The sequence below is a fragment of the Malaya genurostris genome, chromosome 1, assembly GCF_030247185.1.
Source record: "Malaya genurostris strain Urasoe2022 chromosome 1, Malgen_1.1, whole genome shotgun sequence".
Taxonomy (NCBI): domain Eukaryota; kingdom Metazoa; phylum Arthropoda; class Insecta; order Diptera; family Culicidae; genus Malaya; species Malaya genurostris.
Window position 1 is genome coordinate 6202797 of NC_080570.1, and position 14981 is coordinate 6217777.

General features: G+C 39.2%; 1 protein-coding gene across 3 annotated transcripts in view; it reads right to left on the reverse strand.

Moving 5' to 3' along the window:
- LOC131431043 (serine-rich adhesin for platelets-like) overlaps positions 1-14981 on the reverse strand; it is a 301920-nt gene that overhangs the window by 25130 nt on the left and 261809 nt on the right. The gene's annotated exons all lie outside the window — the stretch shown is intronic.

The window sequence follows — 14981 nt, forward strand, 5'->3', positions numbered from 1 at the left end:
CTAAGACCAGAACCACCGGCCGGACGGACGGACGGAGGAATGGCTGAGTGTAATTCTGATCCGAATCGGCTTCCACGTGCAATTTTCTCCGGATCGCTTCGCGTGAGCCCAAGATTTATGGCTGCTATTAATAAAGATGAAAGTGAATGGACATTGATAAGACTCGTCCGGAAAGCCCAAGTTTTTATCTTTGCTGGCGTCAGAGGAAAAAGTCCCCGGACCACCGCACCGGTCCACGGGTCCACACAGTTCTTTCATCTGTTGGACATGGAGTACCTGCAACCAAACAAAAAAAAACCTCCAGCCGTTTGCCAACCCAGGGAAGATTGGGGACGGGATAATAAATTGAAAATTTCATATTCGTTACCCCCCGTCTGGCAACCGTGTCTGGTCCCGAAAGCACGATGAGCCTTTCGACACATTTATCGATTTTTCTACCCCGACGCCACCACCACCACTGTGCGTACGAATGTCGATGCGGACTAATTGATAAACGAAAATGTGTGGATGAAATGCACCTTCAGAGGGATATGCTCCGGTGGACCGAAACCGAATTTCCACACGTCAGCAGCATCGCCCTCACTGTCCGATTTGTCGGGTGCATTGTCCCCGAATCCGGCAGCGTGACTCGAATTATTGATGCACTCAAAATTTTATCACAGAGTAATGAACTGTTCGAGTTGAATAACGTTGGGCATCACTTCACCGGTGCATAAATATCATTCAATCAATGACTGTGAAGCTGCATCCATGAATGACGTAGTAGTAGTTTGACTGTATTAAATTTTCCTCAAAAAATACCAATCATTTAACGATTAGATTAAAGCAGAACAGCCCCACAAAAAACAAAAACAAAATCCAAGCGACTGTTTGTGTGTGCGGACAAATAAATTAAGGTTTTTGCGAGCAGCCGTTGTTGCCCTTCCCTCGGGAACCGAACCCCAAAGTCAGAGCAGCAAGATTTGTTTCTTGGAACCATGAATCCTTTGGTCAATTCACAGCATGTTGCATGTTGAAAAAAGGGGCCGTTCGGTGAATAGGAAGAAAAAGGGGGGGAGGTGGCCGGGGACTAACTGTTGGTGATAGTGGTAAAAGATGGCACTTTATCATTCGGCAGTGTGCGGTTTGGGGTTTCAGGAGCAAATGCGCAGATGATTGTGCTCTGTGCGGGAAAGTTCTTGTGAAAGTTCGGGTTTACCAGTTCAGCGTTCAGGCTAGGGAGGAGGAGGAGATGAGGCTTTCTAATGATGTGGACAATTTCCGGGATAAAAATGGTCGGATAAATTTATGACATTAAAGCACTTGATGATATGGTATGGGAAACGTGATCTTTAACGGTTTCACACTTGAGAGTAGAAGGAGGTCGCGGTTGAGATTAGTGTTAGATTTCAGCAGATCGGCTGAAAAGTTCGTATCGTTTCTATGAGAGGGCGCCACTAGAATTAAATCCATACCATTTTCAGTTAGTACCAACCTTCAAAAGATACGTGTATAAATTTGACAGCTGTCTTCAAAGGCATGCATCAAAAATCTATCCTGACAAAGTCTAGGTAATTTAATTTGGATGCGATTAGTGCATAAAAACATAGGTGTTTTCGCGATAAAAATGAAGTGAACGTTATTTTTGTGAAGGTAAGTCGATTTCTATGCACGCGCCATTTTTTCTGCTCCAGTTTCCTGGTAACGTAACAAAAATAAGAGAGAAATAAAATCGCCTCAGCCCTTAAGAGTATATGCGGGAGATACGTACCGCGTAAAAGCAGTGTTGGGAATGAAACTTTTAATTTTCATAGCCATTGTATGTCAACCTTTCGAAAGAATACGTGATGAATAAATTCGCCGATGAACAAAAATTGATCCTTCCTGAAAATGTTCAATGCGCGTAGAGAGGTTGATAAATAATTCAATAGTTGTGGTGTATTTGAGATTTATTCGACACGGCTTAGTAATGGCTAGAATGATAATAAAAACAATCACAAATCATGTTTGCAGCTGATTAAAAAATATTAACATTAATTTAATTTGAATAACGTACGCTGAAGTAACAGGAGCGCAGACTACCGCTGTGCCAATTCAAACGCGCCATTCAAACACTTCGACTACTGTGGGTTCGAGACATGCTGACAATGCTGCACTCCTGTTACTTCTATGAATTCAATTTCTGCTAAATAGCGTTTTATTGGATTTAATCTAAATAGCCAGCAGGAATTAAAGCAGCCTTGCGTGCATCGAAAATATCGCAGTTATTATTTCTCAGTTCCGGTTCAGTGACGAAATTCTTCAGAAGACATTTTTATTTATGAAAATATAATAATCAATTCGTGCACGAATCAATTCGGTGTCGAACTGAAGCGTAGTGAAAATTCAGCATCGAAATATCATCGGAGACTCTTCTCCCTTTCGATGATCTCTTTGACGATATTTCTGTGTGTGAAAATTCGTTATAAAGTTTCGCTTACCACTGATTTTTTTTTCGAAAATCTCTTGAACTTTTTTGTTCACGAGTGATAGTGAATTGAACTTTTTCTGATCATGATTTCCCCAACACTGCGTAAAAAAACGCGTAACTTCGAAAATCCGCAAACCTAAAGAAATTTTGTTTGATGACAAATATCTTAGAAATGCATGAAACGTCCAGATCTGGTGTAATCTCAAAAAAATATTTGTTCGAATAATATCAACTTTGTGAAAAAAATTTTCAGATTTCTGGAATCGAAATTTTTTTCATGACAAATATCTTAGAAATGCATTAAATGTTAGATTTGGTGTAATATAAAAACTTTTTTTTTTTCGAAAAATCGAAAATTTTCGAAGTGTCAAATCGAGATAACATCAGATCTCGACGTTTCATGCATTTCTAAGACAAAACAAGAAAACCGGGTAGCTTCGGAAATCCGCGTTACAACAAGGCAAGTGAGTAATGTCAGAGACATAACCGGATGACGTTTTGGATCTGTTCCAGAACTTCAGGTTCATAACTCATTTCTCGAATTCTGATCCTGAATAAAGCTTGCTTAATTTAGAATTGGAACAAACTTTTGCTCATATTGTAGCGCTCCTGGTGGACGGATTTGGAAGCTCTTGGCGCCCACGTGTCGGAAATTTTGTCAGCTTCACGTATGATTTTTGACATTCCGAAAATCGACTGTACTTTGTAAACAATCAACATGGAAGCCGAAAGAAGGAAAAAAAATTGTGCACAGTTATTTGGAAAATCCATTGTGGTCTGCATCTAGGCTAGCTAAACAGCTGAAATTGCCCAGAAATACCGTATGGCGCGTTATCAAACGGTATAAGAAAACATTGACGACGATTCGGAAGCCTCAAGCCGATCGTCGGAGTCGAACTGACGACCGGAAATTGCGTGGTAAGATTTTGAAGACGATTAAGAGGAATCCTAATCTGTCGGACCTTGATTTGGTCAGAAAATTCGGTGCTGCCCATAGTGCCGTGAGGAGAACTCGACTCCGGGAAGGAATCAAGTCGTATCGAGCTAGCAAACAGCCAAATCGGACCATGAAACAGAATAGTGTGGTCAAAATTCGTGCTCGGAAACTATATGACCAGGTGCTGACCAAGATCAACGGGTGTCTTCTGATGGACGATGAAACCTGTGTCAAGGCTGACTTCGGTCAAATCCCAGGTCAAAAATTTTACTTGGCAACGGCTCGGGGGGATGTTCCAGCCAAATTTAAATTTGTTTTTGCCGAAAAATTTGCAAGAAAATTTATGATTTGGCCGGGCATTTGCACCTGCGGCAAAAAAAAACGAAAGTTTTCGTTACAAATAAGACAAATGACATCGGAACTATACCAAAAAAAATGTCTCCAAAAACGAATTTTGCCGTTCATTCGATCCCACGACCATCCTGTAATGTTTTGGCCAGATTTGGCAAGCTGTCATTACAGCAAAGCCGTTTAAGAATGGTATGCAGAGAAAGTGGTCCAGTTTGTTCCGAAAAACCTTAACCCACTCAACTGCCCCCAGTTCCGCCCTATTGAGAAATACTGGGCAATCATGAAGAGGAGACTCAAGGCAAAGGGAAACGTTGTCAAAGACATCAATCAGATGACGACCTGGTGGAATAAGATAGCTAAAACGATGGACGAAGAAGGTGTGCGCCGCCTACTAAGCCGTGTTACAGGAAAAATTCGAGAATTCCTTCAAAACCGTGACGAATCATTTGATCCGTATTTTTTCTTAAAAGTATGAAGAAAACGCTACATTTCTATAAAAAAAGATCTTGAATACAATAATAAATAACTGAAATACAGGCAATTGTCTTTGTTCCAATTCTATTTGAAGCAAGCTTTATCAAGTCTGAAATGTGGACTGAAATTTTGACACTGAATTCGGATCTGAAGCTCAATTCTGAATTCCAGAATTCTATTTCTAAATTCAAATTCAAGTTCAGACTTAATATTCGAAAATAAGTTCCAGTTTCGGTTCCAAAATCCTGGCTTAGATATAATCAAGTTCTTGCATTCGATTTCAGTTCCAGAAATCTGGAACTCGATTTAGGCCTTGGATTCTGGACAAGGAACTGAATTTCAGATCTAGACTCTGGAAATGAAAAAAAAACTTGATCTTTGATTTTGAAACCGAATTTCAGATTTTAACTCTGCAATTTGGTTCTGAACCTGGATTCTACACAGGCTAGAATGAATGAAGCATTTACCTTCTTTACATATCAAATATTTTAGGAAACTAGACCATGTTCGATGTACGTTCTATCATGTCTAACCGTGTTTTAGAGCTGTGCCTATCACAATCACAATCGAGTCCTGTCTCTCAGCGTATCTTTTTCCAAAAAATCATCTTTTCTGTAAATTTTTCTTTCATTTGGCTTCTCCAATATATGTTTCCACTCAGTCATTGCAAAAACTGAATAATTTGATATTTTAGTAAAAAGTTTAGCCGATTTACACAGCTTCTTGTTTGACAGATTTTTGATCAAAACACATCTCATACCAAAGAACCAATTATTTTCAACTACTTTGTTTGATTGAATATTGAGCAACTGTTTAATTGCGATTTAACTGTTGACTTAGGATCTTAGAATCACATGCTCATAACATACATATTCCAATCGTGCTGGAATCCTTCCTAAGAGCAACGAACGATGGGCTCGATCTGCTGACAGACATTCGGAAGCTCGGGAACATCCAGTAGAATATCATCGTCAAATGCCACGAAATTTTGAACACACACTCTGCAGTGGTGCTCCGGTTTCTGCCGTACATCTGCCCACCCGCACGGACGGTTCTCCAATCAACGGTGATAATTGATTAGGTCCCATTACTGGGGACAGTGGTAATTCCATGGGCAAGTTGATGGAATATGGTTCACGGGACCGAGCATAATGGTTCAATTTTGTATGCCTGATTTTCTCCGAAAGTTTAGTCCTGATTTGCCGTCTGGTCGGTCTGGCAGATGATGAATTCATGCCATACGGGGAAGGTGAGGTGTCAATCCCTGTGTCAGCAGGTGTGATCGTGGGGGGGGGGGGGGGGGGGGGGGGAAACTCATGCGTTAAATTCGAATTTCGTAGTAATGAATTTATGAGGCGAAACTGGATGTGGAAAATGTGGAACGTTACTGGCGAAGCGGCGACGGTGATGAGCTCCTTTATGTGGGAAGAAAAGCACACGAAGCTTTTATCCGTTTCCATCCCCGGTGGTTGTTTCAATCCGAGTGTAGGGTGCAGTGGGGTGAGTGCGATTTCAAGATAGCTGTTTGAAGCTCCGTGGAAAATGTTCTAATCTTACCCCATTGCGCCTTACCGACGCATGTATTTATGATATTTTTGCATGTGAATCGTTAACGACTCTGCGCTGAATCTCCACCCTGAGCTGGGGATGAATGCCGAGTCTGTTTGTGAAAATGTTATATTCCTTCAATTGGACACCCACAATCCAGCCCCAGTTAGGATGAAGCTCATTATCGAGAGTTGATTAAGTATTGGTGAAGCGCCGCCCGTTACTGCTGGTGGTTTGCGCTGGAAGGGTTTTATCGATCGAAATAGAACCCAATCCAGTGTTGAGGATGGGGATATGGCGATGGGGTTTGTGACTTCAGAATCGTTGTATTATGGGATCTGTTCCACAAAGCATGTTGTTAATGAAGTCGAAATAAATGATGTTGCTCGTGATACGATGACGACGACGACGACGACGCCGAACGATGTAGAATCATTATTCTGGGATTAGAAACTACACAGCCATACAGCATTGGATTTATTTACAAGACAAAGGAATCCTAAATTATTAGATTACTCGTAATTTGTAAACATCGATTCGGTTGGATGTGGTTCGGGAAACAGCAGTTTTATCTTTGCGGTTTAGTTAAATTTCTGTTGCGATGCTTTTTGTGATGAACCGAACAAAGAAACTTTTCCAGATCCCTATGACAAGGGTCGAAATTCGAATCCATTATATTAAAAAAAATCATTACATTTGATGGCAAATGATCGAAAGATGATTGTAAAATTGCACGTCCGACTCATTGTTACGACAAACCCAATTCCGATGAGTGTTCCGAAGGGTAGCTTGTCCACGGGTGCTGAATCACGTACCACATTATCGCCGCTAAAAATACGCTTCGTATTCGTTTCACCTTTCGAATTTTCCAAAAATGACACCTCGTTATTGTTATAGCACGCCCGAAATTTCCTTCATCTTGCTGCCCGGTCAACCCCACGGGAGATTCCATTTAACGTAGTTTTTTTTTCTTGCCATTAAACCGTCTGTCACTCGGGTCCGTCGTGCCGTCGTAATGCGGGACCGTCGTCTTCTGCTGGATGAATCTTTTATTCCTTTACCATCTTTTACGTATTGGTGGGAGATTATCGCACATCTTCCAATACGACCGGGGAAGGTGCGAAGTGCATTCATCTCTCGAAATGGTTTTTTTTTATTAAGTCCTTTGAGACACGGGTATCGTAGATCAAATTAATGGTATCCTGTTGGTAATTCGATGAATGATTCCGTTAGTGTCTGAAATAAATTACTGTAAATCAAAACACTGCTTTAATGTTTCTTTTCAATTTCTATTTCTATTATTTTTATTTTAAATTACTAAAGCAATGCATCGGAAATACTCACTATTGATGTCCCGATTGAAAACTGACATCCTTCCACACTCCCATCGATGCCGTAGTGGTCTAATGAAGGTATACCGCCGGTATCGTAGATCAAATTAATGGTATCCTGTTGGTAATTCGATGAATGATTTAGTTAGTGTCTGAAATAAAATACTGTAAATCAAAATACTGCTTTAATGATTCTTTTCAATTTCTATTATTTTTATTTTAAATTACTAAAGCAATACACCGGCTATACTCACTATAGATGTCCCGATTGAAAACTGGCATCCTTCCACATTCCCATCGATACCGTAGTGGTCTAATGAAGGTATACCGCCGTCAGTCTCTCCCGCTCTTACCTTTTGTTCCCAGAAGAAGATGGCCATCCCGGAAATAAATTCCGGTCGATTGTTTTCCTGCTAGCGCCCGGTGCCTCCGTTTTTTTTTTGCCTAGTGCCGATGCCGGTGGCTAATGTCGATATAACGTTATGGCTGATAATTTATCATTTGTAGGATTACGCCCCGGTACATTTAAGTAGCGGCCCGGGTAAAATCAAAACCAAGGGCAACAGGGTGCCACCGGTTCTTTGTTCCGATCGGGTCCCGTGTTCCTGCCAAGGTACGTTTTTCGCATCATTTATCATGAAATGCGGGTTTTATGGCCTCGATGAAAACTGCCGAACAATGCCGAAGATTTGTGCGTTTCTTCTCACTTCGCCTTTTTTTCTCTCTTTTCTTCTGGATGTTAGATGGTGGGCAAGTAAAACATTTGGTCTTGCGAGCTTTCGGAGGCCAGTCGCCGGTGACGTCAGAATCATCGGAAAACAGGAACCCGACCGAATCTGGGCAGAACTGATATTTCCTTTACGATGGAATCCTTTTATCCTTGCTCAGACGACAGCGGCAAGGGTGGAATTGATTTTTTATTCTTTCCGAGTAAATGTGGGTGCGTATGTAAAAATTTTCACGTTTGTGCTTCTTTTTTTTTCATCGCGGCGGCACTCGAAAGTCGCGATAAGCAACGAACATTTACAGCTCGGCAGGATGGGTTGGGACGAGAAGGGCTGATGTCATGAATATTTTTGCCAACTTGGTTTTTAAGCCTTCCGCGAATGCTGCGTTCTTCTTTCCGTATTTCTCCTACACGCATATAAATGGCTCGAATCGAAAAGTGTCAAGTTTCAATTTTCGCTTTTTCCCGTGGAATTTGGGGTTTGAATTCATGAATTTGTAATTTGGTTGGTGAAGTTTCCGGGATCGAAAGTAGGAAGTCACTCGTTGGCACTTTTAGTCTGAAATTTATGATTTGATTCCCAAATAAGTTTTTGATATATTGTACAAACTACTAAACATGGCTGCTCTGGAAACCATGTCTGTCATGGTTAGTAATGTGAAATATTATATATTTGAAGCGATATTCATTTGCTGCCTCTTTTCATCATTTCCTATTCGTTTCCAGTCCAGTATTTTTCAACTACCACGAATTTTGATATCTATTCCATACATTTCCAGAAGAATACGAACTTCCAGAAGAAAACGAATGTTTGCTCTCGGATATGCCTTGAGGGAATAGCGTTGCTTAGTCCTTTGTACGATCTCCTCATCAATCGTTCTTCATCTTTTCGCACAATCCTACACTTACTGCTTTGAAACTGCTTACAAACTTTTGTATTGAAATTTTCATTCAGAGGTTATCCAAAGTTTGTGCTTAGTGCTCCATTTACATTTGTTAATTTAATGCAAAACTGATTTTCTTTCGTACCGTTGCACAGTGGTTCAAAAGCGCAATTTCACGCTCTTAATTAATAACTCATAGGATCGTGGTTTTTGAGGTACAGTATCTTCAGCAAAGTTGCTCATAATGATAGACCCCATCTTTTGGCAAATTTTATTTATGTGATTAATCCCCCTAAAAGTGAGATAAAAATTTTATTTTAGCTCAGGGCCAACATAGGGGCTAAGTTACTTCGACAAAGTTGTGCAAAAAGTTATTTCAAACAAGTTTGCTGAAGATACTATTTCCGTAACTTGAGCGTAATTCAAGATAGAATGTATTTTCTGAAAACGGTGTCCAAAAACCAGTTTTTGTGAGAAAACATATATATTTTCAATTTATATGAGTTTTTCGTGTTATGCAAAGTTGTTCATCTTTAAAAACTACACAACTTTCTCAAACATATTATGCTGCTATCATTTCAGTTTAATGAACAGTACAATACAGCAAGCGTTTATCGATCTCCACTTTAATTTATGAGTAGAGGATATTTATCCGCAGAGCTTTTATATAGAAAAAAAACATACCAAAAAATAACATAACGTAATTCGACATGATAATTGCCTTTTTTCAAAGTCGTGACTTCTTATCTCACTATCAAAAAACATCGGACAGTTACTTTCAAAAAACGTAATTATTACTTAGCATTTCTATTTGTAGACTTCGATGTCCATAAAAACCTTTTATTGTGAGAGTTTCCATGGTAACGAATATATACTGAAATCTGATATGAAATACAATGAGCCTAATCATTGCAAATGTCAAGAACAAGGATATTTGAAAAGAACATATCTCGCCTGCAGATGATCGCAGACGAGTAACTCAACCACGGTATGAAAGCTCTTTTGAAGTAGTTTAATATGTAAGTAGTCTCATCTGCACCTTCCTGCGCCTTTTGATAATAGACAAGTTAGAATTTTATTTAAAAAAACATGAAAAATTGCTCTATTTCATTAAACTGAAATGATAGCAGCATAGTATGTTTGAGAAAGTAGTGTAGTTTTTAAAGATGAACAACTTTGCATAACATGAAAAACTCATATAAATTGAAAATATATATGTTTTCTCATAAAAACTGGTTTTTGGACACCCTTTTCAGAAAATACATTCCATCTTGAATTACGCTCAAGTTACGGAAATAGTATCTTCAGCAAACTTGTTTGAAATAACTTTCTGTACAACTTTGTCGAAGTAACTTAGCCCCTATGTTGGCCCTGAGCTAAAATAAAACTTTTATCTCACTTTTAGGGGGATTAATTACATAAATAAAATTTGCCAAAAGATGGCGTCTATCATTATGAGCAACTTTGCTGAAGATACTGTACCTCAAAAACCACGATCCTATGAGTTATTAATTAAGAGCGTGAAATTGCGCTTTTGAACCACTGTGCGTTGCAGCAAAATTTCAAAGCAGTGTTTTCTTCGGTTCTCCATCTGTCTCTCATTCAATTTATGTGGTACCAAGTTTCCCTACTTTTGGACTTTTCCCATAGTTTTTAAATGGTCAGACACTGTGACGGTGCTCTCAAACCTTTTTGATGGTTTTCCACGCTCTTCACTGCTCAAATCAAAATCGTTTGAACCATCTTTCGCATGTTTCTTTCGAAGAAACAAAGAAAAAAACCGGATGGGTAATGTCAGAGACATAACTGGATGATGTGAATATGAATAAAACTGACATGCTTTTCCACACTTCGGAAATTTCAACGTAATGAAAATACGTTTATGTCAAATTTTATCAAAAATTTATGAATAATTGCCTTTTTTATGATACTGCAAGTCATTAATTAAAAACAAGAGGATATAATTTAAATCGAAATTTCTTCGAATCTGGGTTTGATTCGTGAACTCAAAGGTTTAGTGTACTACCATGTATCTGAGTATTTGAGAGTTTTTAAGGAATTACATAGAAAGAGCAGTACATAGCTTACAGTCGACAAAAAATTTGATCTGCAACAAAGAATGGACAATTTCGCTATAGGCGAAACAATCGATTATAAGAGTATTTTGGTTATAAATTGAATGTCTGAATTGACCGTCTTAAACAACATGCACAAATATGTCTCCCTCATATCAGTCAAGTGAAAATATTCATGGTCTATAACCGTCTATAGTTAGTGTCTGTTTTACTAGCGAAACGTGTCGTAAGCCTACAGCACTCAATCACTGAAAATATTATGCATTTCTTTGTGTCGGCTTTGCACAATACGCTTTGAGTGTTGATTCGTTTATTTTATTTGTTTGGAATTTTGCAAGCCTTAGTTTGGCCTTGAATTTCCCCTCATGGCTCGCTCATACCAAACATTCCAGAAAACTTCCACTTTCGAGTTATTTTAGGATATTTTACGCTACTGAAAGTTTTATCATAAACTGCTGAATTTCGATATTTTCGATAGTATAGAGAAGAAATTATGTTGCTGTCTTGAATACAACAAGAGATATCCACGATTAAGTTCTACCCATTCTTGTACAGGGTAAATTTTGGAAAGGCGCCCCATAGTAAAGTAAATCGTATTCACGGCAAAAAATTAAGGCTCGCTCACATCAAATGTTTACTATCGACACATTTGTATCGTAACGATCACTTCATACTGGTATATCTGGTAGCTAATGCTTTGAGATTTTGTACAGAAGTGCCATTCGTTATTCATAACGATGTGATCGAAATTCGTCTGAAAATGTGCATGTGGTTGTAATTTTGATTTAAAAAAAAACTAGGAGTAGGTAATGCCATAGACATAACCGCGAGATTGACGTAGGACCGTTCGTTGATTTGATACCGTTTGACCATTTAAGATTTTGTACTACTGCAAAGGATAATTTGGTTTCCAAAGATTTCTTTTACATTCTACAAGGTAGGGCGGTGAATGGTAAGCAAAATTTGTTCTTCTGTCATTCAACAATAGTGCTCCGTGTCTATATCGGCCGAATAAAATATATGTTTTGACTTTCGTTGTGCATAAATTCTACATTCGTCGGAAAATTTGTCTGCGGCGTTATTTTCGATTCGAAAAACCATTTTGAACCATTTTGTTACAACGGACCTGACAGACGATTTTTAATCAAATTTCCTTTCAAATGATCCACGTTAAAGATCTAAAATTAAATATTAAAATACTGTTGACGTTTGACTAACATAGATATACAGATAGATTACGCTTGTTTAAACTTTCCGCTTATTGTATAAACATTTCATTTGGTCTCTGTTTAAAGCAGTGCTTTGGTCTAGATTTAAATATGGCATGGATATTGAATTGTTGTACGTCAAGAGAAGGTGCATTAAGTTTTGTAGGACCAACAAACAGAATCGCTTTTGGCCCAGAGCTTTGGTTGTTCGTATGTTACGATGTGTCGTGGCATGCAAAGTGCCATGAACGTACAACAAGATGTCACATAAGGAGTGTATCGAAAAGTAGTTAGCAACATTGATTATTGAATAAAAAAGGAAAAAAAACATATTTTGACATCAGTAGAAAAATTACATTTTTATGCATTTCACTGATTATATTGTAGAAAATCCTAGTTTCTGTGAAACGCTCGCACTTTGGACTTGAAATTCTTCATTAAATTCTGCACAGTTACTTTTGTGACTTTCCTGGTGGCAGCTGTCCAGTTTTTTTAACTCCTGCATGTTTTAGGGCACTGTACCTTCCTTCCGAAAGTGCCGCTTGACAATTGCCCAATACCTTTCAATTGGCCAAAGATCCGGGCAGTTCGGTTGGTTGATGTCCTTTTCCACGAATTGTACATTATTTTTTGACAACCACTGTAGAACGGGGTTGGCGTAGTGGGTGGAAGCCAAATCCTGCCAGAAGAGAGGAGGAGCCTTGTGCTTTTCGTACAGTGACAGCATTCTCTTCTTCAAACATTCTTCCTCGTACACCTTGGCGTTAATTGTGCCCTTCGTGCAGAAAATCGTCGACCGCAAACCACAGGTACAAATTGCTTGCCAGACCAACAACTTCTGCCCAAACTTTTCCATCGCCACCGTGGTGTCAGCGTCGTCTAGGTCCTGGTACAGCGATTTCGTATAATATTGCTATCCGGGCAGCGCTCGAGAGTCTTCCTTGGCATAGGTTTCGTTGTCGATCAGGATGCATCCGTCTTTATTCTGTAGAATCCGGTTATACAGTTTTCGCGCTCTTGTTTTGGCCTGAACTTGCTGTACCAGGGACTTTTTCGGTACCTTCTGTTTCTTGTACGTTTTCAGGGAGTTCCGAACTTTGATCCGTTGAATCATCCCGATGCTGGTGTTGAACTGCTTGGTCAAATCCCGCGTCGACGCCGATGGATTTTTCCTGATGTACTATACCACCTTTAAGTCCCGGCCGGGCTGGCTGGGACCCGTTTTCCTACCGGATCGGGGTAATCCTTCATGGAAAGGGTTTTACTGAACTTCTCGATAGTATTTTTGACACTGGTGTGGTGCACTTTTACCCGTTTTGCAATTTCGTTGTACGTGACACCACTTTCTGTGAACCAAGTGTGCAGAATTTTCTTTCGCGTTTCCGGATCAATTCAACTTATCATTGAAACGATAAACCGTACCGAAACCATTCGATTGCGCAGCTGTCATTGACATGTAAACAAACATGTCACCGCAAAACACGCTGCAAAAAAATAAGCCATTTCAGAGTACCAACTGTTTGAATGTTGCTAACTACTTATCGAGTAGTTGCTGATATTATGATGGTGTGTCTTAGAGTCCCGTTAAGATTCAAGCTGCCTAAATCATTTATGTATAAAAGGAATAATAAAGGTTCTATATTACTACCTTGCGCTACACCAATTTTCATAGGAGCGAGGTTGCTACGTTCACCATCAATGGATACAAATGGTTGCCTATTTGTCAAGTAACTACGAATAAAGTTGTTGGCAATGCCTCTGATACCATAACATTCGAGTTTTTTCAGTAAAATCGTGTGGTTTAACGTGTCAAAAGCTTTTTTTATGGTCTAGAAATAAGACACCGACCATATTGTTATGATCTATTTCACTCATTATATTGTCAACTAATAATTCTATAATAGCAGTTTGTGTGCCTGAAACCTTGTCTGAAACCGCATTAAAATTGGTAGAAGACGCTATGTTTGTTTAAAAATTCAAGCCAGATTCATTATTTCTACGATTTGGTTTCAATTTTTCTTTTGTTTGTTTCCTGGATATAGTTAGATAAATTTTCTGGCAATTTTCGTTACAAAAGCACATTATTTGATTAACAGGATTATTTTTGGCATAATATGTCTTATCTTTTTTCGAAGAATATTTGAGGACTTCTAAGATCGCTTACATCTTTTGTCTCTCGTAAGCAAGTCGGGTGCTCCAAACCTACAACAACTGGCTTGTTCGATCAGCGTCCTACGCATCGATCCACCAACCGAGACTTTTTAACGTAGTAATGATTTTAGGTGATTTAATGGTTAGCAAAATTTGTTATTCTGTCATTCAACAATAGTGCTCTGTGTCTAAATCAACGGGAATAAAAAATAGGTTTTGCAATCACTCGTCAAAAAAATATAGACATGATGATGAATTTTGATTCGATTTTTGAGGTTAAATCACCAATCCATCCAACGCATTTGTTCTGCAAACTTGACTATATTATTCTGTGTTGTGTAGTAAGCAACGACTTCAACGACGACGACGATGACCTATAATTTTCGAAACGCTGCTTGTTTTCGATTAACATCGACGTTCGCATCATCCATTCTCTGTGCGAACGAAATATGCTAATCCAGTAGGAATTCAAGCTCTTGCATATCTCTTCTACTTGGCGCAGAGCATCATCAACCAAAGTGTAACAGTCGGACTCAGCTCTTCGCAGTGTACGTCAAGTTTAGTTTAAAACAAAAAAAAAGAAAGCTTAAACTGGTGTGTGGTGGTACAGTAGAGCCTGAAGCTACTGCATTAACATCCGACGGTCGTCGTCGTCGTTGTCGTATGATAGCAATACGATCTCTCTGCACCAATGAGGCAGGAAAAAAAATCACCAACAGAAAAACCAACCCCTTCCAACTGTCAGAAAGCGAAAGAGCGAGACAGAGAATGACTGTGTGTGTGTTGGTTTGGAGGGTGGTTCACCAGCAGCGAAGTGTGACGGGATCGAGTACCGTGTTCATAGAT